This window comes from Rhinoderma darwinii, chromosome 5, assembly GCF_050947455.1.
Source record: "Rhinoderma darwinii isolate aRhiDar2 chromosome 5, aRhiDar2.hap1, whole genome shotgun sequence".
NCBI lineage: Eukaryota > Metazoa > Chordata > Amphibia > Anura > Rhinodermatidae > Rhinoderma > Rhinoderma darwinii.
The window spans coordinates 156436039-156463786 of NC_134691.1; the positions used below are offsets into that span (position 1 = coordinate 156436039).

At 42.0% G+C, this 27748-nt stretch overlaps 1 protein-coding gene and 1 long non-coding RNA gene across 2 annotated transcripts in view; one reads left to right on the forward strand and one right to left on the reverse strand.

Moving 5' to 3' along the window:
- Positions 1–27748, reverse strand: part of FARS2 (phenylalanyl-tRNA synthetase 2, mitochondrial) — a 304738-nt gene that overhangs the window by 72395 nt on the left and 204595 nt on the right. The gene's annotated exons all lie outside the window — the stretch shown is intronic.
- Positions 5142–27592, forward strand: LOC142652774 (uncharacterized). The gene is made up of 2 exons (XR_012847925.1): positions 5142–5229; positions 27276–27592. It is a non-coding gene; the product is annotated as an uncharacterized LOC142652774 (long non-coding RNA).

The following is a 27748-nucleotide window of genomic DNA, read 5'->3' on the forward strand; positions in this document are numbered from 1 at the left end:
AGGCGTAATTCGAGCCGTAAAACGCCTCCATTAGGTCTGAAAAGAGGTTGTGTGAACATACCCTAATAGGCCGGGCTGTACAAACATTGTCTCACTATAAAAAAAAAAAAAAATCCTATCTTTCTACGCTATTTAGATATCGGTGCCGTTATATTTGGCGCCCGATATTTAAATAACCCCTGAACGGTCAATGGGGCGTGTAACATCGTTGTGACACTGTCCAATCAGCTACGGACAGTGTCACAGCAAGAGCAGGAGAGCGAGAGCATGTGCGCACGCGCAGCTCCGCTGCCACCACGGAACAGAAGAGGAGGGGAAGAATGTGAATTCTTCTTCTTCAGTTCCATGGCAGTGGGAGTAACTTCAGCAGCGGCATCGGACCTGTGCGCACACGCTCTCCTCTCTTTAGCTGATTGGACAGTGTCACAGAGATGTTACACGCCCCCCTGCCAATTAAACGCCCCATTGACAGTTCATTATAATGGCACCGATATCTAAATAATGGAGGAGGATAGGAGAAATTTTTAACCCCTATTTTAGGCCCTAATGACCAAGCTATTTTTTTTGTTTTTATATAGTTTTTATTTTCTCGCATTCAAAGAGCTATAACTTTTTTATTTTTCCAGCGACATAGCTGTAAGAGGACTTGTTTTTTGCGGGATTAGTTGGACTTTTTAATGGCACCATTTTGGGGGACATATGGCACCATTTTGGGTAGGCATAAATAACACGTTACCTTTATTCTATGGGTTCGTACAAATACGACAATACTACATATGTAGAGGTTTTTTATGTTTTACGACTCTCGCACAATAAAAACACTTTTGAAGTAAAATTATTTGTTTTTGCATCGTCGCTTTCCAAGAGCCGTAATTTTTAAATTTTTTGGTCAATGTAGTGATTTTTTGGGCTTGTTTATTGCGGGACGAGACGTAGTTTTGATTGGTACTGTTTTGGGGTACATGGGACTTATTGATTAACTTTTATGACTTTTTTGAGGGCAATGGAAAAAAATTGAAATTTCGGCATTGTGTTTTGCGTTGTTTTTTTTACAGTGTTCACCTTGTGGTTTAAATTACATAGTAACTTTATTGTTTGTGTCATTACGGTTGTGGCGACACCATATATGTGTACTTTTAATTTATTTTTTACACTTTTACTAAATAAAACCATTTTATGGAAAAAAAATGTTGTTGTTTTTACTGTAATATTTATTAATAATTTTTATTTCACATTACTTACTTATTTTTTTAGTCCCACTAGGGTACTTTACTATGCAATCTTTAGATCGCTGCAATAATGCTTTGGTATACTTAGTATACCAAAGCATTATTGCCTGTCAGTGTAAAATATATTCCCAGGGCAGACTTGTGGGCTTTTATCATGCCCCCGGCTGCCATGGCACCCTATCGGAGGCTCGCGATTGAATTTGCGTACCGCTCCCTCTCTCTATAAACAAGTAAAATGCCGCGGTCGCTATTGACCTCAGCATTTAAGGGTTAAATGGCCGCGATCTAAGTAAACTTTGACCGCGGCCGTTGGAGCAGGAGCACGGCTGTCATCAGACAGCCGAGCACCAGATCCAGCCTGTACGGGACACTCGTGCAGGACTTAAACTGGGCCGCCATGAAAAGGCGTATTGGTGGTCATTAAGGGGTTAAAGTGCCCCAGGGTTTGTGCAGCCCTGTCTATTACATACTGCACATGTATGGGCAGGTGAAAGTTTCTCTTTAACAAAAGGGTATTTGAAAAAGCTTTCACCAAGGTCTTATATAAAGGATTTTTCTTTCACTATGCAATTATGTATCTGATAATCCCTGCCAAAAGTTTGTTAGCTTGGCTGACTGAACTTGGCATTTCTTTGAATTTGTCTACACTGAACTTCATCTGCTACAAAGCAGTATGTCAATATTTCTTTGCAGAAAAATACAAAGTGTCAAGCATCTCTTAAAACTTTGTGTTTCAGCAAATGGCAAACACTTAAAACATTTCAATGCCAGAAAGTATCAAACAAGTTACAATAAAAAGGCCCAGCAAAAACACATTTTATGCGTGTCTTCCTATTTATGTATTTAAAGGGAACCTGTTACCAGCATTTCGCCTATTGAGCTCTACTCACCCCTCGCTGGCCACTGTTGTCAAAAGTTCATTGCCGTTATCCCCTCTCCTAAACTCCTCCTCCGATTGTAAATAACGGTCTGCAAACATTTTGTGGCTTTTATGGTAATAATCCGGCAGTCTCGTTCATTCCTCTTTTTATGCCCGCCCACCGCTGAAAACGGGCCCGCCCTGGATGCCGAAATCTCATGCGTGGTCCGACACCCTTCCCTGCTTCGCCCGGGCCTCAAATCTACTTACTGCGCATGCTTCGCTATGGTGCCCAAATGTGCGCACCAGAACAGGTCATCAATGCGCAAGCGTGGGATTTTGTGTATGGTGGGGGAGGTGAGGAGCTGTCAATCAAAAGTCAGGCGATGGGGTTAACTCAGAAAGACTTGAGGAATGAAGAGGGCTCTTTTCAAACAAATATATGACTCTTTTATGCTCATTAGAATATGGCGCACGAACACTAAAAAACGGAATACTAAAGGTACAGAGCCGATTCAGAAGATTTTTAGAGGTTACAAAAAAATAATTTTTCACCCACTTCCGCCTGGTATTGCTGGTTTAATAGGTGAAATGCTGGTGACAGGTTCCCTTTAAGTGTACTATGTTATTAATCTTTCTGTCTGAGTATTCTCATCTTCATTTCAATATCATGAATTACAGAATAAAATATAGTGCCATTTTTTTGAGACAACCACCAAAAGTAGCAGTAAAATATGGTCTTCTATAGAGGTGGTCTTCTCAAAGTAGATGGCCAATATACTTAGGATATAAGGGAAAATAAAAAATCAGAGGCAAAAATTTTTGGTCTAGATCAGGGTTGAACGTCTCAAAATGGTGGTGTTAGGCCGGATTCACACGAGCGTGTTCGGTCCGTGATATGCGGACCGTATGTCGGCAGTATTTCTGGCACCGAACACACTGCAGGGCTCCTAGCATCATAGTTATCTATGACGCTAGGAGGCACTGCCTCGCTGCGGGAAAGCTGTCACGTACTGTAATCATATTTTCAGTATGGGACAGTACTTCCATAGCGAGGCAGGGACTCCTAGCCAGGGCCGCCCTTAGGGGTGTGCGACCTGTGCCATTGCACAGGGCGCATCACTCCAGCAGGTGGAAGGGGGTGCTGCGCTGACTCCCTTCCCTTGCTTGTGTTTCAGAAGCAGTAGGCCGGTGACTCAGTAGTGCTAGGTCGGCTGCTTGGAGGGGGCAGCGCCAAATGAGTTATGTTTTTACAACCTCCTTATTGCTCCCTGCCGGACTAAGTAAAAAGGGGGCAGGGGAGGGGGTTCGCGTACAGGCCGCACATCAGAGAGGAGAAATGGTCCTTCCTCTCCTTTGCATTGTGAAGTGAGCGCTGATTGGTGGAGCAGCAGGGGCCTCTGTCTGCTCCACCAATCAGCACAGCCTGCACTGCACAGCCACACAGACTCCCGCAGTTCTCACAGTGAAGACTCCTCCACGGAGCTCAGGACTCTGGTAAGAGCAGCAGCTTTAGGCTGGGTTCACACGTGGCGGAATTTCACTTGAATTCCGCTGCGGACACTCCGCAGCGTTAATCCGCAGCGGAGCCGTTTCTCCATTGACTTCCACTTAAATTTAGAAGTGTTCGTTTAGACGATGCGTAAAATTCCGCTGCGGAGCATAGGCTGCGGAGCGGAATTTGGTGTCCGCAGCATGCTCTGTCTGTTGCGGAGCAGTGGCGGACTGGTTGCGGACTCATGGCGGAATTTCTCCATTGACTTCAATGGAGATTCTAAATTCCGCAATGAAGTCCGCAGCTGTCATGCACATGTTATGTGTGCTGCGGATGCGTCTTGCTTTTTTAACATGACATTTCTTCATTCTGGCTGGACCTATGTATTTCTAGGTCTACAGCCAGACTGAGGAAGTCAATGGGGCTCCCGGAATTACGGGAGCGTTGCTAGGAGACGTCAGTAAATAGTCACTGTCCAGGGTGCTGAAAGAGTTAAGCGATCGGCAGTAACTGTTTCTGCACCCTGGACAGTGACTACCGATCCCAATATACAGCAACCTGTAAAAAAATAGAAGTTCATACTTACCGAGAACTCCCTGCTTCTGTCTCCAGTCCAGCTTCCCAGGATGACGTTTCAGTCTAAGTGACGGCTGCAGTGAAAGAGGGACGCGTCACCAAGACAACGGCCGGTAAGTATGAAATTCGTTTACTTTCACTAGGGAAAGTGCTGTCCCTTCTCTCTATCCTGCACTGATAGAGAGAAGGGAAGCACTTTTTCCGCAGTCCGCAGCAGCTAGTCCGCATCAATTTACTGCACATTTTGGGCAGATCCGCAGCCGTAATCCGCAACCCGGATTAGGTGCGGCATTGATGCGGACAGTTGCGGAGGAAATCCGCCACGTGGGGGCATGCCCTTAGTGTAATCCATATTCATGTATGTGCTGTGTGAGGGAGGAGGAGAGAGTGAGCTACAAATCATATGTAACAGGATGGTTGTTTTTTTTGCATAGGTCGATATTGTGGGGGAGGGGAGACTTGTTTATAGGTGCTTTTTGTGTGGGGATTTTTTATAGATCGATTTTGTGGGGGAGGGGACATTGTCTAAATGCTATAGGAGTTTGTGGGGGATTCTTCACAAATCTATTTTGTGGGGAGGGGCACTTCTGTATAGTTTATTTTGTTGTGTAGGAGCTTATTATAAATTATATGTGGAAGTTGGCAGCAAATGTTATGCATGGGGGTGAAAGGATTCTTTAGAGATAATTTTTTGGGGAGGAGAGCAACTTTATTATTGGGGAAAGGAACACAGAGGACGGATACATAAAACTACACAGAGTATCCGTCCTGGAAGCCGCAGGGAATTCCACCTGAAAAAAATGCACCAAATTTTGGTGAAGTTTTTCGGGCGGCATATCCGCTGCAGAAAGACTGCAGAAATAAAAAATAAAAAAGATAATACTCCCGGTCGTAGTCATGGCGATGTGTATTCTCTTCTGAGCGCAGTCCGGCCTCCTGGGATGACGCTGTAGTCCATGTGACCGCTGCAGGCTTTGATTGGCTGCAGCAGTCACATGGGATGAATCGTCATCCTGGGAGGTCGGGCTGTGCTCAGAAGAGAATACGCATCGCCATGACTACGACCGGGAGTAAGAATAAGCTTTTTTTTTTCTCATTTGAGATTTTCACGACGGAATCGCAGCATTTCTACCTCCCATTGAATTCAATGGGTAACTACTACAATACAAGAGCAGCAATTCCACAGCATAAACTGACCGGCTGCAGATTAAAAAAAACGCACCGCAGGTCAATTTAATTACAGTTTCTGTGTAGAGATGAGATTTGTTTTATCTCATCCAATCTGCTGCTACTGTATTATGCTGCAGATTTTCTGCAATGATATCTGTTGCGGAGAATCCGCAGTGTTTACGCTACGTGTATTCCTACCCTAAGAGCATATTCACATGTTGCAGCTTTATTTAATTTTGTGAAAATTGCATCAAAATATGTAGCGGAGCAGGGTTTAGTTATAGTTTGCTTGTGTGTGGGGGACGATGACTTGGCTATAAGGCTACAATTTTAGCATTAGGATGACATGCGCATCAAATTTAATGTTTCCCTATCAGGCATTTTGAAATGTTCGCAAGGTTGCACACATTTTTCTTCCCATAGAGTTATCTAGTCATTGTATGGTGGTGTTATTCAGTGTTTGAATAATACCACCATACTGTGACTGGATAATACCACCAAACACTGAATAATACCACCATACTGTGACTAGATAATACTACCAGTGTATGGTGCTATTATTCAGTGTTTGGTGGTATTATTTAGTCACAGTATGGTGGTATTATTCAGTCAGTGTATGGCGTGTTATCTAGTCACAGTATGGTGGTATTATTATTTAGTCACATTATTATGGTATTATTCAGTCAGTGTATGGCGTGTTATCTAGTCATGGTATGGTGGTATTATTCAGTGTAGGGTGGTGTTATCTAGTCACAGTATGGTGGTATTATTCAGTGTGTGGTGGTATTATTGAGTGTTTGGTGGTATTATCTAGTCACAGTATGGTGGTATTATTCAGTGTATGATGGTATTATTTAGTCACAGTATGGTGGCATTATTCAGTGTAAGATGGTATTATTTAGTCACAGTATGGTGGTATTTTTCAGTCAGTGTATGGCGTGTTATCTAGTCACAGTATGGTGGTTTTATATAGTCATAGTGGTAATATTTAGGCATTGTATTATTATATTCATTTGTGTACAAGGGGGATGTGGGGAGCTGTTTGGCACTGTCTACATGAGGGAGGTGGGGGGGCCGTATGGCACTGTCTACAAGGGAGGTGGGCGTCTGTATTGCACTGTCTACAAGGGGGATGTGGGGGGCTGTATGGCACTGTCTACAAGGGGGAGGTGCGGGCGGTATGGCACTATCTACAAGGGGGAGGTGCGGGCTGTATGGCACTGTCTACAAGGGGGAGGTGGGGGATTATGGCACTGTCTACAGGGAGGCACTATCTGCAAGGGGGGGCTGTGTGTGGCAGCCAGGGGAGGGGGGCATTATACAGTGTGGGGGCCACTACGTGGATATTATACTGTGTAGGGGCACTATATGGTGCAAAATAATGTGTGTGGCACTTAGGGGGCATAATACTGTGTGGGCACAATTAGAGGACAAAATACTGTGTCCTTGAAGGGGTTATAATATATATTATTAAATATTATTATACTGTATGGGGGGGCACTAAAGGGGCATTATAGTGTGTGTGTGTGTGTGTGTGTGTGTGTGTGTGTGTGTCACTAAAGGGGCATTATAATGTGTGGGGACACTATACTTTTTTTATGGGGCATTTTTATATGATGGGGTGGGGCGCCGAAAGATAATTTCGCACGGGGCGCCATTTATCCTAAGGCCGGCCCTGCTCCTGGCGTCATAGATACTATGATGCTAGGAGCCCGGTCCCTGCACTTTGTTCAGTCCGGGAAACACAGTAGACATGCGGACCGTATATCACGGACCGAGCACGCTCGTGTGAATCCAGCCTTAGATAAATTGACATGGTCCAGTTTCGAAAATACGCATCGCGGGTCAATTTACGTCTCGGAAAATACTACAACGTGGACATGAGATTACCTGGAATCTCATAGACTTTGCTGGTACTGAATTACGCTGCAACGGGTGCATTCGGCCTAAGGGTTGAGATTATCAGAGAGACTGTGTTAGGCCTTATTCACATGAACGTGTCCGTTTTGCGCGTGTAAAAAATGCGGCATTTTGTGCGTGCAAAAAAGTATGTGGTGTGTGCCTGCGTGATTTCTGCGCATATGGCAGCGTGATGACACTGTTTTTATGTTTACAAACATAAAAGTAGGAGGTGCTTTTCTTGTTTCATTCATTTATTTTACTACTGTAGCGCGAATCACGCGCGGCACACGGAAGTGCTTCCGTGTGCCGTGCGGTATCTTCACGCACCCATTGACTTCAATGGGTGCGTGATGCGCCAAAAACGGCCAAGTATAGGACATGTCGTGAGTTTTACGCAGCGCACATTCGCTGTGTGAAAATCACGGACTGTCTGAATGGCCCCATTCACTAACATAGGTCCGTGCGACGCGCGTGATTTTCTCGCGTGTAGCATGGACGTAATACACGTTTGTGTAAATAAGGCCTTAGGAGGAGGAAGGAGGGAAGCTGCCTCCACACAGACATGAATACATAGAGACTGTTATACAGACAATGTTCTAGTAAGGCCTTATTCCCATGAATGTATTTTAACAATGGACAGTCAATGGGGCTATGCAAAAATGTGTTATTTTTCCATGGAGCATGTCCATTGTGAAAAACAAACAGCATACCCTATTTTGGTCCAATTTTGCATACCAGACTCTGCCATTAAGGTTTATAGGTGCGTGAAAAAAACAGACAGCACAAGGATGGCATCTGTCACTGATCAGTTGCTAAAGAAATGCCCAAAAAAATATTAGGCCTGATTTACACGAGCGTGTGCGTTTTGCGCACGCAAAAAATGCGGCGTTTTGCGTGCGCAAAAGGCACTTAACAGCTGCGTGTGTCATCAGTATATGATGCGCGGCTGCGAGATTTTCTCGCAGCCGCCATCATTTTGACACTCCGTTTGGATGTTTGTAAATGACAGAGAATGACAGCGACCTGCGTGGTTTTCACGCACCCATTGACTTCAATGGGTGCGTGAGGCGCGAAAAACGGGGAAATATAGAACATGTCGTGAGTTTTACGGAGCGCACTCACCCTGCGCAAAACTCACGAACTGTCTGCACTGGCCCATAGACTTGTATAGGTCCGTGCGACCCGCGTGAAAAGCACGCGGGCTGCACGGACGAAAATCACGGTCATGTAAATGATGCCTAAAAGTAAAACCAGAAAGTGCTTGCAGAGGTGAAAAAAACTAGACATTAGCACATGGACACACACAGACATTCATATGGAGGAAAAACGGTCCGTATGTGTGAATAATAAGGCCTAAGTGTTATTAGTATCTCACACTAGAACTTGATTAACCCCTTAACGACATTTCACCTACTGGTACGCGGTAGCCGTTAAGGGGAAGTATTGAGCGGGCTCACGGGCTGAACTCGCTCCATACTCAGCGAGTGATGGCTGTGTTATACAGCCGACACCTCACTGCAACGGGCAGAATCAAAAGTGATCTTTGATTCCGCCCGTTTAACACTTTAAATGCCGCAGTCAATCGCGACCGCGGCATTTAAATTGTTAGAATCAAGGGGTGTCTCTGGCATGGCTTCAAAGGAGACTATCAGAATCACGATATACATTAGTATTGCAGTATATCATGCAAGCGATCCAACGATCGCTGCTTCAAGTCTCCTAGGGGAACTAATAAAAAAAAAAAGTAAAAAACAGCTAAATAAAGATTTTTATAATGCTGCAAAAAAATATAAAATATTAAAAGTTCAAAAAAACCCCCTTTTCAAAAATTTTTCCCTAAAGCAATGTTAAAAAGAATAAAAGTTAACATAACTGGTATCACCGCGTCCGTAAATGTCTGAACTATCACAATATAGCAATGCGTAACCTGCTCGGTGAACGACGTAAAAATAAATAAATAAAGCATGCAAATTGTTGTTTTTTGATCACCTTAGCTCTCTAAAAAAAAAGGAATAAAAAGTGATCAAAAAGTCACATGTATGGTATCAGTGAAAACTACTGCTCTACCCTCACACTTCTAAATTGATGGAAAAATAAGAAAGTTATGGCTCTCAGAATATGGCGACACAAAACATTTTTTTATTTTATCAAATAGTTTGTTTTTTTAAGTGGTAAAACATAAAACAATACATATAAATTTGGTATCGCCATATCAACCTGTAGAATAAGGTGAATATGTAGGTTTATATAAAACAAGATTAGGTTTAGAAAACCATACCCAATAGAAAACCCAACAATAAATGCGATATCAATATCACACGGTGCCAATTCTGAAAGATATATATGTAAAACAAAAAAGAAAAACTATATCAGAAATATAACCAGGCACTCTTGGGTCATTGAAAAATTATGAAATTTTATTTATTATTAAAACTCCAATTATTTAGAGAATATAAATGTATTCACACAATTTAAAACATTTTTGTCTCCTGGCCAGGAAAAGGTTACATACAGATACAAAATATACTAATAAGTAGGAAGCATAGATGTACACCTTGTTTTCCCCACAAATCGGGGTAAATGGCAAGAAAATAGATCCCAGAAAAAATCGCTAGGTTGAATTCACACCTGCGTTTTTTTCCCTTTGCACATACTTATGTGTATTTCCTCCAAAAAATGACAGCAATTCTTGTCAAAAGAGCGTGTAGTAGATTTATGAGGAAGGCCTTCCCATATATGAAAGAAGCATACCCCTATAAAAATAAAGCTGTCATTCAGTAAGGGGTTTGTATTTTTTATTTGTGTGTGGCTCTCATTCCTCCCTTTCAAGGATCAATCTTGCCTCAGGGATCAGGGGTAATAGACAGTCTATTTCTTAGACCATTACGGTCAAAATATATTCCTCCCGATCCTTATAATAATCACAGAGAGCTCCGTTCTTAATGATTTTATACTGCTTTTACCTTTAAACATGCACAAAGAGACGTGGAAGAGCAGCAGGCACAATTTGAAGCTCCAATGCCTCTCACCAGGTGGTATTCAGGTGAGATTCCGCCCATAAGCTCATACCTTCCTTCAAGCCTTTAGGATTGAGTTCTTCAATATAGGCTTTATTACGTCTCCGACATGCAAGGTTGCTCCACAGAAACATGTAGAGGTATTAGATCCAAAAGAAAGAGGGGCCCACACTTTCAAAAAGGTGATTTTCCAAACCATATAGTATCCATATAGTATCCTTTTTCGTGCGATGTTCCCAACACGGCCAGGGATTCACAAGGCAGAGTCTCGACGTCACTACCCGCCTTGCTTGATTAGGTCAGCTGACGCGTTTCATCCCTTATCGGGATTTCCTCAGAGCTGTCTTAGCAAGTCCAGCCAGATTCAGTGCATTTATAGGGTCCAACGTGCTTTCATTGGATCTATAGTTGGGAATAAAATATCCTGTACCGAAGGTCTATGCTATTGCAAGATTACCCTCGTATTCCTTCAACGAAGTGACAACAATAATTTTCTTTCTACATCAAAAAATATATGTTAAGGAAAAAACTGACAATCAATTAGTTCGATATTAATGAACATTTTAATCCCTATATAGATCGTGCATAATCAGTAATGTCCCTCATACGCTAATATATATGTGAAACTCGAGTTTTGGAGAAAATTACTTCCTGCCTAAATAAAGTTAAATAATATTACCCAAGTTATACATTTCATATTTCACATATTTTTTGAGATGTTAAATACAAATATTTTTCCTTTTAATAAAAGAAAAAAGAGAAAAAGAAAAACTTTTCTTTCCATATTTTTACATAGAGAGACATAGATACGAAGAGCTTTTAAATATTACATTTTTGTTTATTACATTTTTATTTAGTCAAGATATTCAAACGGGCTTGAATATCTTGACTAAATAAAAATGTAATAAACAAAAATGTAATATTTAAAAGCTCTTCGTATCTATGTCTCTCTATGTAAAAATATGGAAAGAAAAGTTTTTCTTTTTCTCTTTTTTCTTTTATTAAAAGGAAAAATATTTGTATTTAACATCTCAAAAAATATGTGAAATATGAAATGTATAACTTGGGTAATATTATTTAACTTTATTTAGGCAGGAAGTAATTTTCTCCAAAACTCGAGTTTCACATATATATTAGCGTATGAGGGACATTACTGATTATGCACGATCTATATAGGGATTAAAATGTTCATTAATATCGAACTAATTGATTGTCAGTTTTTTCCTTAACATATATTTTTTGATGTAGAAAGAAAATTATTGTTGTCACTTCGTTGAAGGAATACGAGGGTAATCTTGCAATAGCATAGACCTTCGGTACAGGATATTTTATTCCCAACTATAGATCCAATGAAAGCACGTTGGACCCTATAAATGCACTGAATCTGGCTGGACTTGCTAAGACAGCTCTGAGGAAATCCCGATAAGGGATGAAACGCGTCAGCTGACCTAATCAAGCAAGGCGGGTAGTGACGTCGAGACTCTGCCTTGTGAATCCCTGGCCGTGTTGGGAACATCGCACGAAAAAGGATACTATATGGATACTATATGGTTTGGAAAATCACCTTTTTGAAAGTGTGGGCCCCTCTTTCTTTTGGATCTAATACCTCTACATGTTTCTGTGGAGCAACCTTGCATGTCGGAGACGTAATAAAGCCTATATTGAAGAACTCAATCCTAAAGGCTTGAAGGAAGGTATGAGCTTATGGGCGGAATCTCACCTGAATACCACCTGGTGAGAGGCATTGGAGCTTCAAATTGTGCCTGCTGCTCTTCCACGTCTCTTTGTGCATGTTTAAAGGTAAAAGCAGTATAAAATCATTAAGAACGGAGCTCTCTGTGATTATTATAAGGATCGGGAGGAATATATTTTGACCGTAATGGTCTAAGAAATAGACTGTCTATTACCCCTGATCCCTGAGGCAAGATTGATCCTTGAAAGGGAGGAATGAGAGCCACACACAAATAAAAAATACAAACCCCTTACTGAATGACAGCTTTATTTTTATAGGGGTATGCTTCTTTCATATATGGGAAGGCCTTCCTCATAAATCTACTACACGCTCTTTTGACAAGAATTGCTGTCATTTTTTGGAGGAAATACACATAAGTATGTGCAAAGGGAAAAAAACGCAGGTGTGAATTCAACCTAGCGATTTTTTCTGGGATCTATTTTCTTGCCATTTACCCCGATTTGTGGGGAAAACAAGGTGTACATCTATGCTTCCTACTTATTAGTATATTTTGTATCTGTATGTAACCTTTTCCTGGCCAGGAGACAAAAATGTTTTAAATTGTGTGAATACATTTATATTCTCTAAATAATTGGAGTTTTAATAATAAATAAAATTTCATAATTTTTCAATGACCCAAGAGTGCCTGGTTATATTTCTGATATAGTTTTTCTTTTTTGTTTTACGAATATGTAGGTTTTACTGCCTAATGGATGCCGTAAAAGCAAAACCCCGCCCCAAAAATTGTGTAATCGCTGTTTTTGCCCATTTCACCCCACAAAAATATATTTTTTCCGATTCCCAGTACATGATGCGGTACAATAAATGGTGCCATGGAAAACTACAACTTTTCCCGCCAAAAACAAGCCCTCATACGGCTATGTCGACGAAGAAATAGAAAAGTTATGGCTTTTGGAAGGCAGGGAGGAAAAAACGAAAATGAAAAAACTCTAATTGGCCTGGTCTTTTAGGGGTTAAGAGCAGCACTGCACCGTCTTTTCAGTGCAAATCGTAGTTATAATGATCTCAACACTCTGTGGCTGTGTATATGATCTCAGTATTTATGTGTGTGTGTTCACACTTCAATAAAAGCAGGCAAAGAATTGTGGGCTGTGTGGATGAGTGCTGGGGGGGTTAATTGAAAATTTGCAGCACGCTCTGATTTCTGCGTTGATTTATTCAGCTACATGTAGACTATCCACACCACAAATCTGTGTCTGTACTCTGTTTTAGGTCTCATGCACATGTCCGTAAGGCATTTTACCGTCCGCAAATACGGATCCGATAGCTACAGATACACATCCGTACCTGTCCACAATTGCGGAAGCGCCCATAGACTTCTGTGAGCGGGTCCATGCCGGAATTAAATTAAAGAATAGGACATGTTCTAGAATTTGCGGATCATTTCCGGCCCGGACACATATCCATAATATACATAAAGGTGTCCGTGGCCAATAGACATTAATGGGTCCGCAATTTCATCCGTAATTACGGATGAAAATTATGGTCGTGTGCATGGGGCCTTAGAGTTGAAGTGTGCAGGGGGACTGCTGGAAAATATTTTGTAAAATTTCACCTGTAATAGCAGGAAAGCTATAACCTGGCATCTGAAAATCTAGAAATAAAAAAAAATGAAGCAAACAACTGCATAATAATCTCAAATGTCACAAGACCAAAACTACAGAGAAGCAAATTTCCCGAAATGTGCTATCTGACTCTTTGATGTCTTCTAGCACTGTATCCAATTGGGGCAATTATGATTACACCCCTAAAATAAAAAACATACCATACTCACAGTCCCTGGTCTTCCTTAGTGATGCCTGTAAATGGCTGCAGCGGTCACATTACACAAAACTACTACTACTGCTGGCCTGCTGAGATTACGTAGTTTTGTCCAATGTGACTGCTGCAGCCTGTGATTTATTTTTCCTCTTCTCCGCTCTTTTTTTTCTATAATCTGTAAAATGTTGCCGATGCTCGTCGCTGGGTGCCATTTTGCCTATTTGAGTGTAGAAAACCCCAATAGTTTCAGATTTCGGTGCACCCGAAAACTTTTAGGAAATTTGGGCCAAATTTGATATGTGACGAATCAGTTCGTTCGTCTATAACCAGAACCAGAAGACTGAGTAGAGAGAGTCAATTATGAGACTCTTCTGGTAAGGAAAAAAAAAGCAGTAATAGTGGCATATACTCTCTTATCATTTTATATTGGACTTTTTTTTTATAACTCTCTACCCTTACAATTAAAATTCATATACTTTTCAATGACCACCCAATAATGAAAAATATTTGATAATCTAGAACCAATCAGATTCCATTAATGCCGCAATAAGTTAATTTTACAGTATTAAACTTTTCACTATGCTTTATAGTTTTGTTCAAAGGCAATATGAGGCCTAGTAATTAGGAGTGTGTCTTGCAGTGCGGGGGCTCTCAGTTTCAATCTTAACCCATTTTGATATATTTATGAACCTTTAGTTAAATACTTATGTATTTTTCCTTTGCTGTCTGCTTTTCTACCTCATCCTTCAAGTCTGTACAGTTTTTCACCATCATTTTCTAACAGAATGCATAGACTCCACAAAAGATACCTGCAGATCCTTTGTTCTTGCCCTTAGGCATAGAACCACTGGCTATATACATACATACTTTTGGTTATTCTTAACTAATTTGAATATACAATTAAGGCTATGTTCACACGGAGTATTTTGCAGGAGGAATATCTGCCTCAATATTCCGTTTAGAAGCTTGAGGCAGATTTTCCTCTCCCTGCACGCCAATTTTCGCGGCGATTTTCGCGCCCTTTTTCACCGCGGCCATTGAGCGCCGCGGGCATAAAACACCGCGAAATACGCTTTCTCTGCCTCCCATTGAAGTCAATGGGAGGTCAGAGGCGTAAACGCCCGAAGATCAGGCATGTCGCTTCTTTTTCCTGCGAGGCAGTTTTACTGCTCGCGGGAAAAAGACGCCGACGCCTCCCATTGAAATCAATGGGAGGCATTTTAGGGCCGTTTTTGCCGAGCTTTGTGACGCGGTTTCCGCGTCAAAAAACTCTGCAAAATACTCCGTGTGAACTTAGCCTTAAAGCTCAAATAATATTTTATATTTTAAATATATATAACATTCACAAAACATTACAACTTTCCCTTGTGCAGAATTCAGTTGGGCCTTTTGTCTGTAGAGAAGAACAAATAATCTGCCAACACAACTTTATATATTCCTGGAATATTACGAAGCACAAGTCATTTACTAAATTCATATTGGTCACACTGCTATCTATAATCTTCGTAACGCTCATAAATTGTAAAAGAATCCATGAAATAAAAAAACCTCATAACAGATACTGTTGACAAGACATTAACCCTTTCATGACCAAGGGTCATTGATGTCCCTGTACCCAGGTCAAATTTCCCATTTTTTATATGCACTTCTTTAAACGATAATATCTTTGCAACCGCATGGAATATCACAACTATTTTTACTTTGTTTTTTTTTTTTTTTTTTACAAGACTTATGAGGCTTTCATTTTCTAGATTAATTTAATTAATTCAGTGTTTTTAATTTTTATTATGAGCAGACAAATCACTAAAAATTAAAAAAATAACTTTTTGTTAATTTTTAATATATATATATATATATATATATATATATATATATATATATATATATATATACACATACACACATCTATATACACTGCAGAGCTCTATAACAATTAGTCCTCTTCTCTCTCCGTCACCCTGGATCGCTATGAGGGAGAGTGAAGAGGGCTATATACACACGACCATGAAAAAAATGGCAGTCAACAACGAATCAACTATCAGTTTTTCAGAGAGCTGGCCGGGGGTTCCGATGCTGGAGGGAGCTTAGGTGGCGCTATCTACAGAAGGTTTTGTGCTGCCTACAGGGGGTTGTGTGTGGCAATATCTAAAGTGGGGGGGGGGGTGTATTCCGGGTCTCTCAAAGCCGACAAGAGAGTGCAGTGCTGCTCACACTGAAGCAGCACTGCACTCATTAAACCCCTTCCAGGCTGTCAACGTTCATACACGTGCTAACTGCACGGGGCATCGGCCGTGCAGTTAAAAAAATCCGCCAGTAAAAATATCCGGCTGTAAAAATATCCGTCTTAGCATTTATGCGGTAACTCCTGCAGATGGTGGTCACTTAATTATCACCACGAGCCTGGAGAGAAGAGTCCCCTCATACACTACAAGTCCCAGTCAAGAGCCACAAATCCTATTATCCCTGAGGGAGCATATTACCTTTCCTGACATAGAGTACACCTTAGGTGCTAAAGCACCTATCATACTGGAGGATTTCTTATGGTCCACAGGCAGTGGATAGCTGCACCGCAGGGCCATTGAAACAATCCAACTAGGGTCAAAGCAAGAGATTGAGCTTGGGAACATCCACTCCTCAAACTCTTATAGTATGGACCCCAAACATATCTGAAGACATCTACACAGTTATTACCCTATCATTCCGGAGACAGCACTACTGCCGCCACCATTTTTCTTCTTTAAAACTGCTGCTCCATTAGTCACGTTAGTCCTCCCAGCAGCAGCGAGTGAGCTGAGGGAGCACAGCCCCCTGCCAAAACGAGTGCTGGACTGCCTGACGGCTCCTAATTTCGTTAAACAGGCGTCACATAGAGCCATACTGGCTCAATGGGCCAGCACCTAACTGATGTCATTGGGAGCCGCCAGGTGGTCCCACCCTGGCAACTTAGTATGAATTTAAAAAAGTACATAAGAAGAGGATCTTCATATGTACTTATTTTACTGCTCTTACTGAGCCGCCAGCACCTTCTTCTAATCCAAAGTTATTTCAGTCTCAAAATCCCTTTAAGAGCATGATACCTCTTTCCTCCTTTTTCAAACAGAGTAGCTGAGGGCCACACAGCTCTTAAATGGGTTGTCTCACGAAAACAACTACTTTTCAGATAGAAGTTGCCATGGCGAGCAGCTGAATGCTCCGGGTCGGTTTAGGACTCACTCCCTATAAAGTCCATATGCCCCAATGAGGCTTAAGGACAGGGGCTGTGTTTATGAGACAGACTCTTAAAATCTCAAGCGATGCCTCTTCTTAATACCTTACCACACATATTGACTTGGAGTAAAGCTATTCATTCACAACTTTCCACTCCCTAAATACTATATACTTAAATTCTATGCAAAGAATATGGTATATAGTTGTAGTCATGAACAAATACACGAGTAACAGTGAGGTCCCTGTTCTTCCAAACCTCTGTCCCTACCTACTTGTACGACTCAACCTAAACGACGGCGCACAACTGGGCGGCATACCTATACTCGTACAAGTGCAACTGACAAACAGATAAGACAGAGACAGTACGAAACAACAAAGGGTCATCTGGGAAGTACACGGAGGGAGAGGCAGGGCAATTGCGCCACGGACAAGTCTGGGTGAAAAAGGCGCAGTCAGGCAGGAAGGGTCAAACCGGGAGAGTGTGGCAAAACAAGAGTCAGAAGGCAAAGAAAAGTCAGGAGTCAAGCCGGGGTCAGGGGTAACAAAGGAGTAAAATGCAAGTCGCCCAGGGGAGTCTGTAACTAGGGAAAGCACAGGGCTAGGAAACACTAATTACAGGCAAAGGCCTACTACCCCAGGCTGAACTAAATAAGGAGAGTGTGGGAGCTCAGGAACATCAGCCAGGCCTTAATTGGCCTGACGCTCCTGAGCTCCTATTGGCTGCAGACTGCCTCAGTCTGCCAGGCCGGGCGATGCCCGAGCGAGTAACCCTCGACGTCCTGGAGACCGCGGGAGCTGCAGGAAGGGAGTACGTGACAGTTGTCTTGTTTAATTCCATATCCAGCCTTGCTTATGTTCATCCAATTACGAAACTTTGTAGTATATACTCTTGTCTGCATATTATTATTTGTAGACTATATTATCATGTAATGTTTTTATACAGTACATGCAGCTCTAAAGAAAAGCGTTCTAGACATCATTACAATATTATTAAACAGAAAAGGGCAGTTATAATATTTATCTAAGTGAAAGTCCTCCAAGAAATACAGTACATGGGTTAATGCAGAGTTCTAATCTAATCTAAAAATTATTTTAATAGGTCAAGAAACTGAGCTCAAACTTCAAGTGAAATAAAGGGCAGCAAGAATGCAGAATTCCACAAAGGCACATAAACTACTCGAACGAACAGATTTTACCAAATCATAAAACAAAATCAATGGACCGACTTTGAAGTTAGCAGCACTGTAATGTAATAACTGAGAAAAGAGAGCAAGTGCCTGTAGAGACAGAAATAATATTGGCATTTTGCAGAAAAAACTTGTCTCTTTATTCCTTAAGAAACAATGTGTGGTTCTAGAAGTCTATAAAAAAGGTAAAAACAATTAAATACAGTGCAATTGCTACAAATATACATAATGCCTTATTAACAAAAAGACTGGGAGGAATCTATAAACAGCTTTACGTCACTTTCTAGCATTAAGTCTATAATTATGGTGCATGCCATATTCGTGCTATAATATATGACTTTTCTCACCACTTTTAAAAAGTAGCAAGAAAAGTCGTTGGGAGTTAACCAGGAGGGGCCACCATCGGACTGGTATATTTATTGTTAGTTACGACAGAAATTGCCGGAAATTATATTGCAAATCTACGCCTGCTCATAATAGGCGTAGATTACAAATTCTATCATTAGAACAGCCCAAGATGCATCAAATCTATTATAATAGTCCAAACTACGCCAAAAGTATTAAGAGACGTGCGGCACTTAATAAGTTTGGCACATTTTATGACAACGCAGATCAGTTTATGACTAGCACATGAAGCATTAGTCTTAATAAACCTTCCCTAACGTTTACATTTAAGTTCTACTTTGGAGCCACTTTACAACACCCTAAAATAAAGGTTATAATTAGAATTGCTTGCTGTACAAGCAGAATTTCAAATCCCCTGAATGTGTCCCCTTGAATGTTCTATTAATAGAAAAATGCTGTCCTTTAAATCAACCTGTATTCTGTCAAAAATCCCTTTAGGTTATATTCAGGCGACAGTGAAAAAAAAAGGCCCAAATCAGCTGTCAGTTTTTCATGGCCGCATTGTATCAGTGTGTCTCTAAAATTTCATCCATTTCCAGGCCGTCTGACCATTTTTAACAGCCGTTTGTCATCCTTTTTTCACAGCCATTAAAACAAATAAATGGATGAATTTCATTCGTCAAGGTATTTTTGGTCCCAACCCCCTGAAAACACCACAGTGCCCACGTAGATAGTGCCACAATGCCCCTGTAGATAGTGCCAAACTGCCCACTGTAAATGGTGCCCAAATAGATAGTGCCACAGTGCCCACTATTGATAGTGCCCACATAGATAGTGCCACAGTGCCCACTGTAAATAGTGCCCAGTGTAGATTGTGCCACAGTGCCCACTGTAGATAGTGCTCACATGGATACTGCCACAGTGCCCACATAGATAGTGCCACAGTGCCTACTGTAAATAGTGCCACAGTGACAACTGTAGCAAGTGCTCACATAGATACTGACAAAGTGCCCACATACATAGTGCCAGTGCCCACATAGATAGTGCCACATTGCCCATGTAGGTAATGCCAAACAGTGCCCATTTAGGCAATGCCACAGTGCTCCCTGTAGATCATGCCCAAAAAGTGCCACATTGCCACATCCCCCTCCCTTGTCAGGGATTCCACTCCTGGAGGAGCCCCTGACATCACTGTCAATATATGGACAGTTATGTCAGGGGCTCCTCCAGGAGAGGGATCCACGGCCAGAGTTTTGCCGATGCTCTGGCCAGGGATTCTGGCATCTCAAAACGCCTGACCTCACTGTCCATCTATGTCCGCTACTGTCTGGGTCGTTGAAGTCGTGAGTGTCCATCAAAAGTAAGGAGGCATGGTTAGCTCTGCAGCTCATGAATAACTGTGACTCTTCTCACGGGAATGGCGATATGACACTTCTCTGCTTATTTACATATGCTGCGGTAACACTTCAGTAGCTAATTAAAAAGATACATGGGCTTATTAAGACCTAAGTGGTGGTTAGGAGTGCATGATTTTTCATCCTGTTCCTGTGGATAATGTTGGTTTAGGGGTTGAGATGGCGATGAAAGGATCCTTTTTAGGCCAGGATCACACATGCAGTTTTAATGCCGTTTTTGGCTCTTTACCTTTCCTTCTTTTTTGATCCACTTCTGGCTTTGGATCAAAATCTGAATCAAAACTGTGTGTGTGATCCTGGTCTAAAGAAGACTTTATTGCACTTCAACATGACACAAATATAATATACAGGCAATATTTAGGTCACTATTAGGCGTTTCACAAGCCATATTGCATGGCTCTATTCAGTACTTCCAATGCTGTAAATGCTCTTTATCTGACTATATAGATAATCTTAGCTTCACTTTAACTATAATGGCAATGCGGCATTAACAGCAGAGCAAAACAAAACTGTCCAGTAATGATGAAGGGCATAGCTGGAAAACTGCTAGGTATAATGAAGTTATCTATGAGATGCACAACATTCTGAATAGTAATAAAAAGGCAAACATTAAACAAAAGATTTACTAGTCTGTACTGAATATACTACATTAATGATTAATAGAATGCACTGAAATCAGTGGCGTAACTACCGCCGTAGCAGCAGTAGCGGCTGCTACGGGGCCCGCGGCATGAGGGGGCCCGTGTCGCCCGCCAGCACGGGCCCCCACCATGGCCGGAGGCTCCGCTAGCAGCCGCTATGGCTGCTACAGCGGGACGCCACTGATCACTACGGCAGAGCGGGGAGGTATCTCCCCGCTCTGCCACTAACTGGTTCCCGACCGCTGGCTGTATTTTTACGGCCAGCGGTCAGGGACGGGTCCTTAAAACCCGAGCCATAGACTTTCTACGGCTCGGGTTTTAACTTGCTGCCCGCGCGATCGGGCAGCTGAATGTCGGGTCTCCGGCTGTCAGTGACTGCCGGGGACCCTGAGGAGAGGATAGAAGCAGCTTTCGCTGCTTCTGTCTTCTCTGATGACTTGTACACAGCGCTGAATGCGCGCTGTGTACAGGAATAGAGACAGCAGCAGCGGCGCTGTCTCTATTCCTCCCGGTGATCATGTGACTGGTCACATGATCACCGGGTACCGTTAGTGGCAGACTGCTGCTGGGTCTTACTAGACCCAGCACAGCCCTATTAGTGACAATCGTCACTATGAGAGGGCTGATTTCACCTGTAACTGGGGCTGCTGTGCAGCTCCAGTTACAGTGGAAAAACATGGTGTAAAAGAAAGAAAAAAAAATATATAAAGTTCCCCAAAGGTCTTTTTTGACCTTTGAGGAACAGACCATAGTAATAAAAAAATAATAAAGTGCAAAAAAAATGTAAATAATAAATACACATAAAATACCCACCCCAAAAAAAACTTTCCCCCCGCCAATCATTGTTGTAACGCTAGCACTGACCCAATTACGCTAATATAGACATGTAATATATAAAAATTTACGGTAGACAATGACGATCACAAATAAAAGGTCTATTTTAGGGTAAAACTATGTTATTACCAAAAACAAATAGCTCAAACGTAAAAAAGCTTATTTTTTTACTATTATTTTGAAACTTTATGAATAAAAATTCTAAAATAGCAAAAAAGGTGTGTATAAAAACGATAAAAAAAGAAACCTGCATTGTCTACGGAAAAAAACGTCGTAAAAATCACGTCGTTAGCCCAACAAATAAAAACGTTATAGCCATTTAACTAACGTGCTAAAAATGGCTAAACGGTGTTTGGTCCTGAAGGCGCAAAATAGAGCAAAAGACATGTATCCCCCCCCCTCTCCACAGGACATGTATCCCCCCCCCCCTCTCCACAGGACATGTATCCCCTCTCCACAGGATCTCCACAGGACATGTATCCCCTCTCCACAGGACATGTATCCCCTCTCCACAGGATCTCCACAGGACATGTATCCCCTCTCCACAGGACATCCACAGGACAGGGGATACATGTGGGATCGCTGGCAGGGATAGGGAGAACGGGGGACTGAAAGTCCCCTGAAGTTCTCCATCACAAACCTCGGACTTCCGGTGTCTGTGTCGGCAGCTCCGTAGAAATGAATGGAGCGCCGGTCGTGCTTGTGCGCATGCGTGACCAGCGCTCCTTTCATTTTTATTGAGCTGCGCAGACGCCGGAAGTCAGAGGTTAGTCATGGAGAAGTTCAGGGGACTTTCAGTCCCCCGTTCTCCCTATCGCTGACAGCGATCACTCATGTATCCCCTGTCCTGTGGAGATCCTGTGGAGAGGGGATACATGTATTTTGTAGGACACACTGTAGGTCACATTTTTGTTGGGAGGGGGGACGCTGTATGGCGTTCCCTACGGGGGGGGGGGGGGTGGCTGTATGGCGTTCCCTACAGGGGGGGTGGCTGTATGGCGTTCCCTACAGGGGGGGTGGCTGTATGGCGTTCCCTACAGGGGGGGGGGTGGCTGTATGGCGTTCCCTGCAGGGGGGGCTGTATGGTGTTCCCTACAGGGGGGCTGTATGGCGTCATCTACAGCGGGGGCTGTAAAAATGGCACTATCTACAAGGGGGGGGGGGTTGTGTGACACCCAGGGGAGGGGGGGCCCCAGTCAAAAGTTTGCTATGGGGCCCAGTCTTTCCTAGTTACGCCCCTGACTGAAATCCAGTATTTAGCTGACCCAGAGAGGTAAAACGTTTCACTGCTAAAAGCCAAAGAAAATATAATCATTAACCCCTTAACGCTCCATGACCTACTATTAGGTCATGCTAACTGTAGCGTTCGCGCTCAGTGACCTAATAGTAGGTCATGGAGTAAACACGGCGCCGTTCGCGCGGGGCGCGTTCATGAGCTGTGATAGCTGCTGTTTCCGACAGCAGACTATCACTGCTCGATGTGCCGGGACCGATCGCGGAGCTCCCCCGCCGATTAACCCCTCAGAAGCCGCGTTCAATAGCGATCGCGGCTTCTTAGGGGTTAATCCGCCATCGCCGGCCTGCTACACGATAGCGGCCGGCGATGGTGACTATGGCAACCGGACACCAAACAATGGCGTCCGGCTATGCCATAGACGGAAGCCTAGTGGGTCCTGACAACGTCAGGACCCACTATGCTTGCTGTCAGTGAGTAGCTGACAGCTCTAATACACTGCACTACGCATGTAGTGCAGTGTATTAGAATAGCGATCAGAGCCTCCTGCCCTCAAGTCCCCTAGTGGGACAAAGTAATAAAGTTAAAAAAAAGTTAAAAAAAGATGTGTAAAAATAAGAAAATAAAAGTTTTAAAAGTTATAAAAGTAAAAGTCCCACTTTTTCCCTTATCAGTCATTTATTATTAATAAAAATATATAAACAAACAAATAAACTATACATAATTGGTATCGCCGCGTCCGTAACGGGCTGAACTACAAAATTATTTTGTTATTTATCCCGCACGGTGAACGCCGTAAAAAAAAATATTAATAAACCGTACCACAATCACAATTGTTTGGTCACTTCACCTCCCAAAAAATGGAATAAAAAGAGATCAAAAAGTCGCATGTACCTAAAAATGGTACTGATGGAAACTACAGTTCGTTACGCAAAAAATAAGTCCTCGCACGGCTTTATTGATTGAAAAATAAAAACGTTATGGCTCTTAGAATAAGGTAACACCAAAAGTGAATGATTGTTTACAAAACGTATTTTATTGTGCAAACGCCATAAGACATAAAAAAAAAACTATAAACATCTGGTATCGACGTAATCGTATCGCCCCGCAGAATAAAATTAATATATCATTTATAGCGCACGGTGAACGCTGTAAAAAAAAAAGTATACAAAAACAATAGTAGAATTGCTGTTTATTAGTCACCACGCCACCTAAAAATGGAATAAAAACTGATCAAAAAGCCGCATGCACCCCAAGAAAACTACAATGGATTCCTCAAGGGGTCTAGTTTCCAAATTGGGGTCACTTTTGGGGGGTTTCCAATGTTTTGGCACCACAAGACCTCTTCAAACCGGACATGGTGCCTAATAAAAAAGAGGGCTCAAAATCCGCTAGGTGCTCCTTTGCTTCGGAGGCCGGTGCTTCAGTCAATTACCGCACTAGGGCCACATGTGGGATATTTCTCTAAACTGCAGAATCTGGGCAATAAATATTGAGTTGCGTTTCTCTGATAAAACCTTTTGTGTTATAAAAAAAATGGTATAAAAAGAGTAAATTTCACCTCTACTTTGCTCTAAATTTCTGTGAAACACCTAAAGGGTTCATAAACTTTCTATATGCTGTTGTGAATACTTTGAGGGGTCTAGTTTCTAAAATGGGGTGTTTGATAGGGGTTTCTAATATATGGGCCCCTCACAGCAACTTCAGAAATGAACTGGAACCTAAAAAAATAAATAAATGAGGCAATACTTCGCTTCTTACATTATACTGATAATGAGCCGTGCCCACCCCGAGATTACCCCAGTTTTGACCGTTTGTATAAACGGAGACCCCTATTAGACTGTTTCAGTGCCCGGTTTTCCCAAGCATACACCCCCGAGAAGTGTTTTTCTATTGATGAGTCCCTGGTACATTTTAAAGGGAGGGTTCAATTCCGCCAGTACCTGCCGGGTAAGAGGGCAAGGTATGGCGTGAAGATGTATAAGCTGTGCGAGAGTGCATGAGGGTATACCTACAGATTTAGGATATATGAAGGAAAGGCCACCCCCAAACCAGACTGCATCCTGGACTACAATAGGTACATGGGAGGGATGGACTTGTCAAATCAAGTCCTGAAGCCCTACAGCGCCATGCGGTGTGGTATAAGAAGCTGGCCGGGCACATCATACAGATGGCTTTGTACAATGCGTACGTGCTATGTCGATGTGCAGGCCAGAGGGGAACTTTCCTGGAATTTGAAGATCTAATCTTTAGGGACCAGGAAGGGGGGGCACCCAGTACTTCTGGAAGCGAGGCCACACGCATCGTACCAGGGCAACACTTTCCAGGAGAAGTTCCCCAAACCGGTGGAAAGGGAAAGAGTCAAAAGAGGTGCAGAGTCTGCTATAAGAGGGGGATAAGGAAGAACACAATATACCAATGTGACATGTGTCCCGAAAAACCAGAGCTCTGTATAAAAGATTGTTTTAAAATGTATCATACATCCCTTGATTTTTAATTTACCCTGATGCACTCCGCACAGCTTACCCCCCTCATCTTTCCCTTCTGAGCCCTGCCGTATGCCCAGGCAGCTGATAACAGCCACATGTAGGGTATTGCCGTACCCAGGAGAACCCACATTACAATTTAAGGGGTGTATATCTCCGGTGGCGCATGTTGGGCACACTATATTGGACACTGAAATGGCATATATATATATAAAATTGCAAATCTCACACTGCACCATCTGCTGCGCATTATCTTTTACACAGTACCTGTGGGGTCAAAATGCTCACTACACCTCTAGATGAATGTCTTAAGGGGTGTAGTTTTTAAAATGGGGTCACTTCTCGGGGGTTTCAACTGTACTGGTACCTCAGGGGCTTCTGCATACATGACTTAGCACCAGAAAAGCTCCAGTAGGCCAAATGGTGGTCCTTTTCTTCTGAGCCCTCCCATGGGCCCAAACGGCAGTTTATCACCACAAATGGGGTATTGCCGCACTAAGGACAAATTGGGCAACAAAATGGGGTATGTTGTTCCTTGTGAAAATAAGAAATTTTGATCAAAAATGACATCTTATTGGAAAAATTATCATTTTTTTCATTTCACAGCCCAATTCAAATAGGTGCTGTGAAAAAACTGTGCGGTCAAAATGATAACAAAAACCAAAAATGAATTCCTTGAGGGGTGTAGTTTCCAAAATGGGGTCACTTCTGGTGGGTTTCCATTGCTTTGATACCTCTGGGGCTCTGCAAATGCGACATGGCACCCGAAAACCAATCCAGCAAAATCTGGACTCCAACAAACACATAGCGCTCCTTTCCGTCTGAGCCCTCCCATGGGCCCAAACGGCAGTTTATCACCACAAATGGGGTATTGCCGCACTAAGGACAAATTGGGCAACAAAATGGGGTATGTTGTTCCCTGTGAAAATAAGAAAATTTGATCAAAAATGACATCTTATTGGATAAAATATAATTTTTTTCATTTCACAGCCCAATTCAAATAGGTGCTGTGAGAAAACGGTGCGGTCAAAATGATAACAAAAACCATAAATGAATTCCTTGAGGGGTGTAATTTCCAAAATGGGGCCACTTCTGGTGGGTTTCCATTGTTTTGATACCTCAACACCTCTTCAAACCTGGCATGCTGCCTAAAATATATTCTAATAAAAAAGAGGCCTCAAAATGCACTAGGTGCTTCTTTGCTTCTAGGGCTTGTGTTTTAGTCCACGAGCGCACTAGAGGCACATGTGGGACATTTCTAAAAACTGCAGAATCTGGACAATACATATTTAGTAGTATTTCTCTGGTAAAACCTTCTGTGTTACTAAAAAAAAATTGAATAAAATTGAAATTCAGCAGAAAAAATGAAATTTGCAAATTTCATTTCCACTTTGCTTTAATTCCTGTGAAATGCCTGAAGGGTTAAAAAACTTTCTATATGCTGTTTTGAATACTTTGAGGGGTCTAGTTTTTAAAATGGGGTGTTTTATGGGGGTTTCTAATTAATAGGCCCCTCAAATCCACTTCAGAACTGTACTGGCACCTTCAAAAAAAGGCTTTTGAAATTTTCTTAAGAATATGAGAAATTGCTGTTTATGTTCTAAACCTTGTAACGTCCAAGAAAAATAAAATAATGTTCAAAAAACGATGCCAATCTAAAGTAGACATATGGGAAATGTGAACTAGTAACTATTTTGGGTGGTATAACTGTCTGTTTTTCAAGCAGATGCATTTAAATTCTGAAAAATGCAATTTTTTGTAAATTTTCTCTAAATTTTGCAATTTTTCACAAATAAAGACTGAATATATCGACCAAATTTTACCACGAACATGAAGCCCAAAGTGTCACGAGAAAACAATCTCAGAATCGCTTGGATAGGTTTAAGCATTCCGACGTTATTACCACATAAAGTGAAATATGTCAGATTTGAAAAATGTGCTCTGAGCCTTAAGGCCCAAACTAGGCTGCGTCCTTAAGGGGTTAATAATGGAAGACTCCCCATACTAACAGCTGTTGTCAAAGCAGTCTTGGCTTTTTTGTATATTTTTTTCTACTATAGCTATTTTACCTATTCTGCAAGAGGGTTTAGGTAAAAAAAATATATATATTTAAATATGAGTGATGCTCTGTTCACACTATCGTCAATGTTTTTCTTTATAACAGAATACCTCAATGCTCTGCTGGATCTGTCCTACGATGGATCCCAACAGCGCCCAACTGATACCATTTACTTACAATGGGAACTGTCAAGTCACGTCGTGGAGTCCGGCTACTTGCCAGGAAAAATAGTAATGCATGTTCCGCCATTGCTCCACATAACTCTGAAGAAAATGCCGAAAGAGGACATATGGGGAGATTTTATTGCCCAAACTATCGTGTACACTTCAGGCAGCTGCGAAAGAAGGACAACTTCAAGCCTCCATGATGGAAGCTTTGATTATAGTCTTATTAGAACCTGATAAAAATCCAGAATCTCCGGATGCGTATCGTCCTATATCTTTGCTTCCCACAGATGTGAAAATATTGGCAAAGATATTAGCGATTTGTTTAGAATCAATTATATAGAATCGGTGGTGCACACAGACCAGGTGGGTTTTATGCCCTCCAAGTCCACGACTATTAACATAGACCGCCTG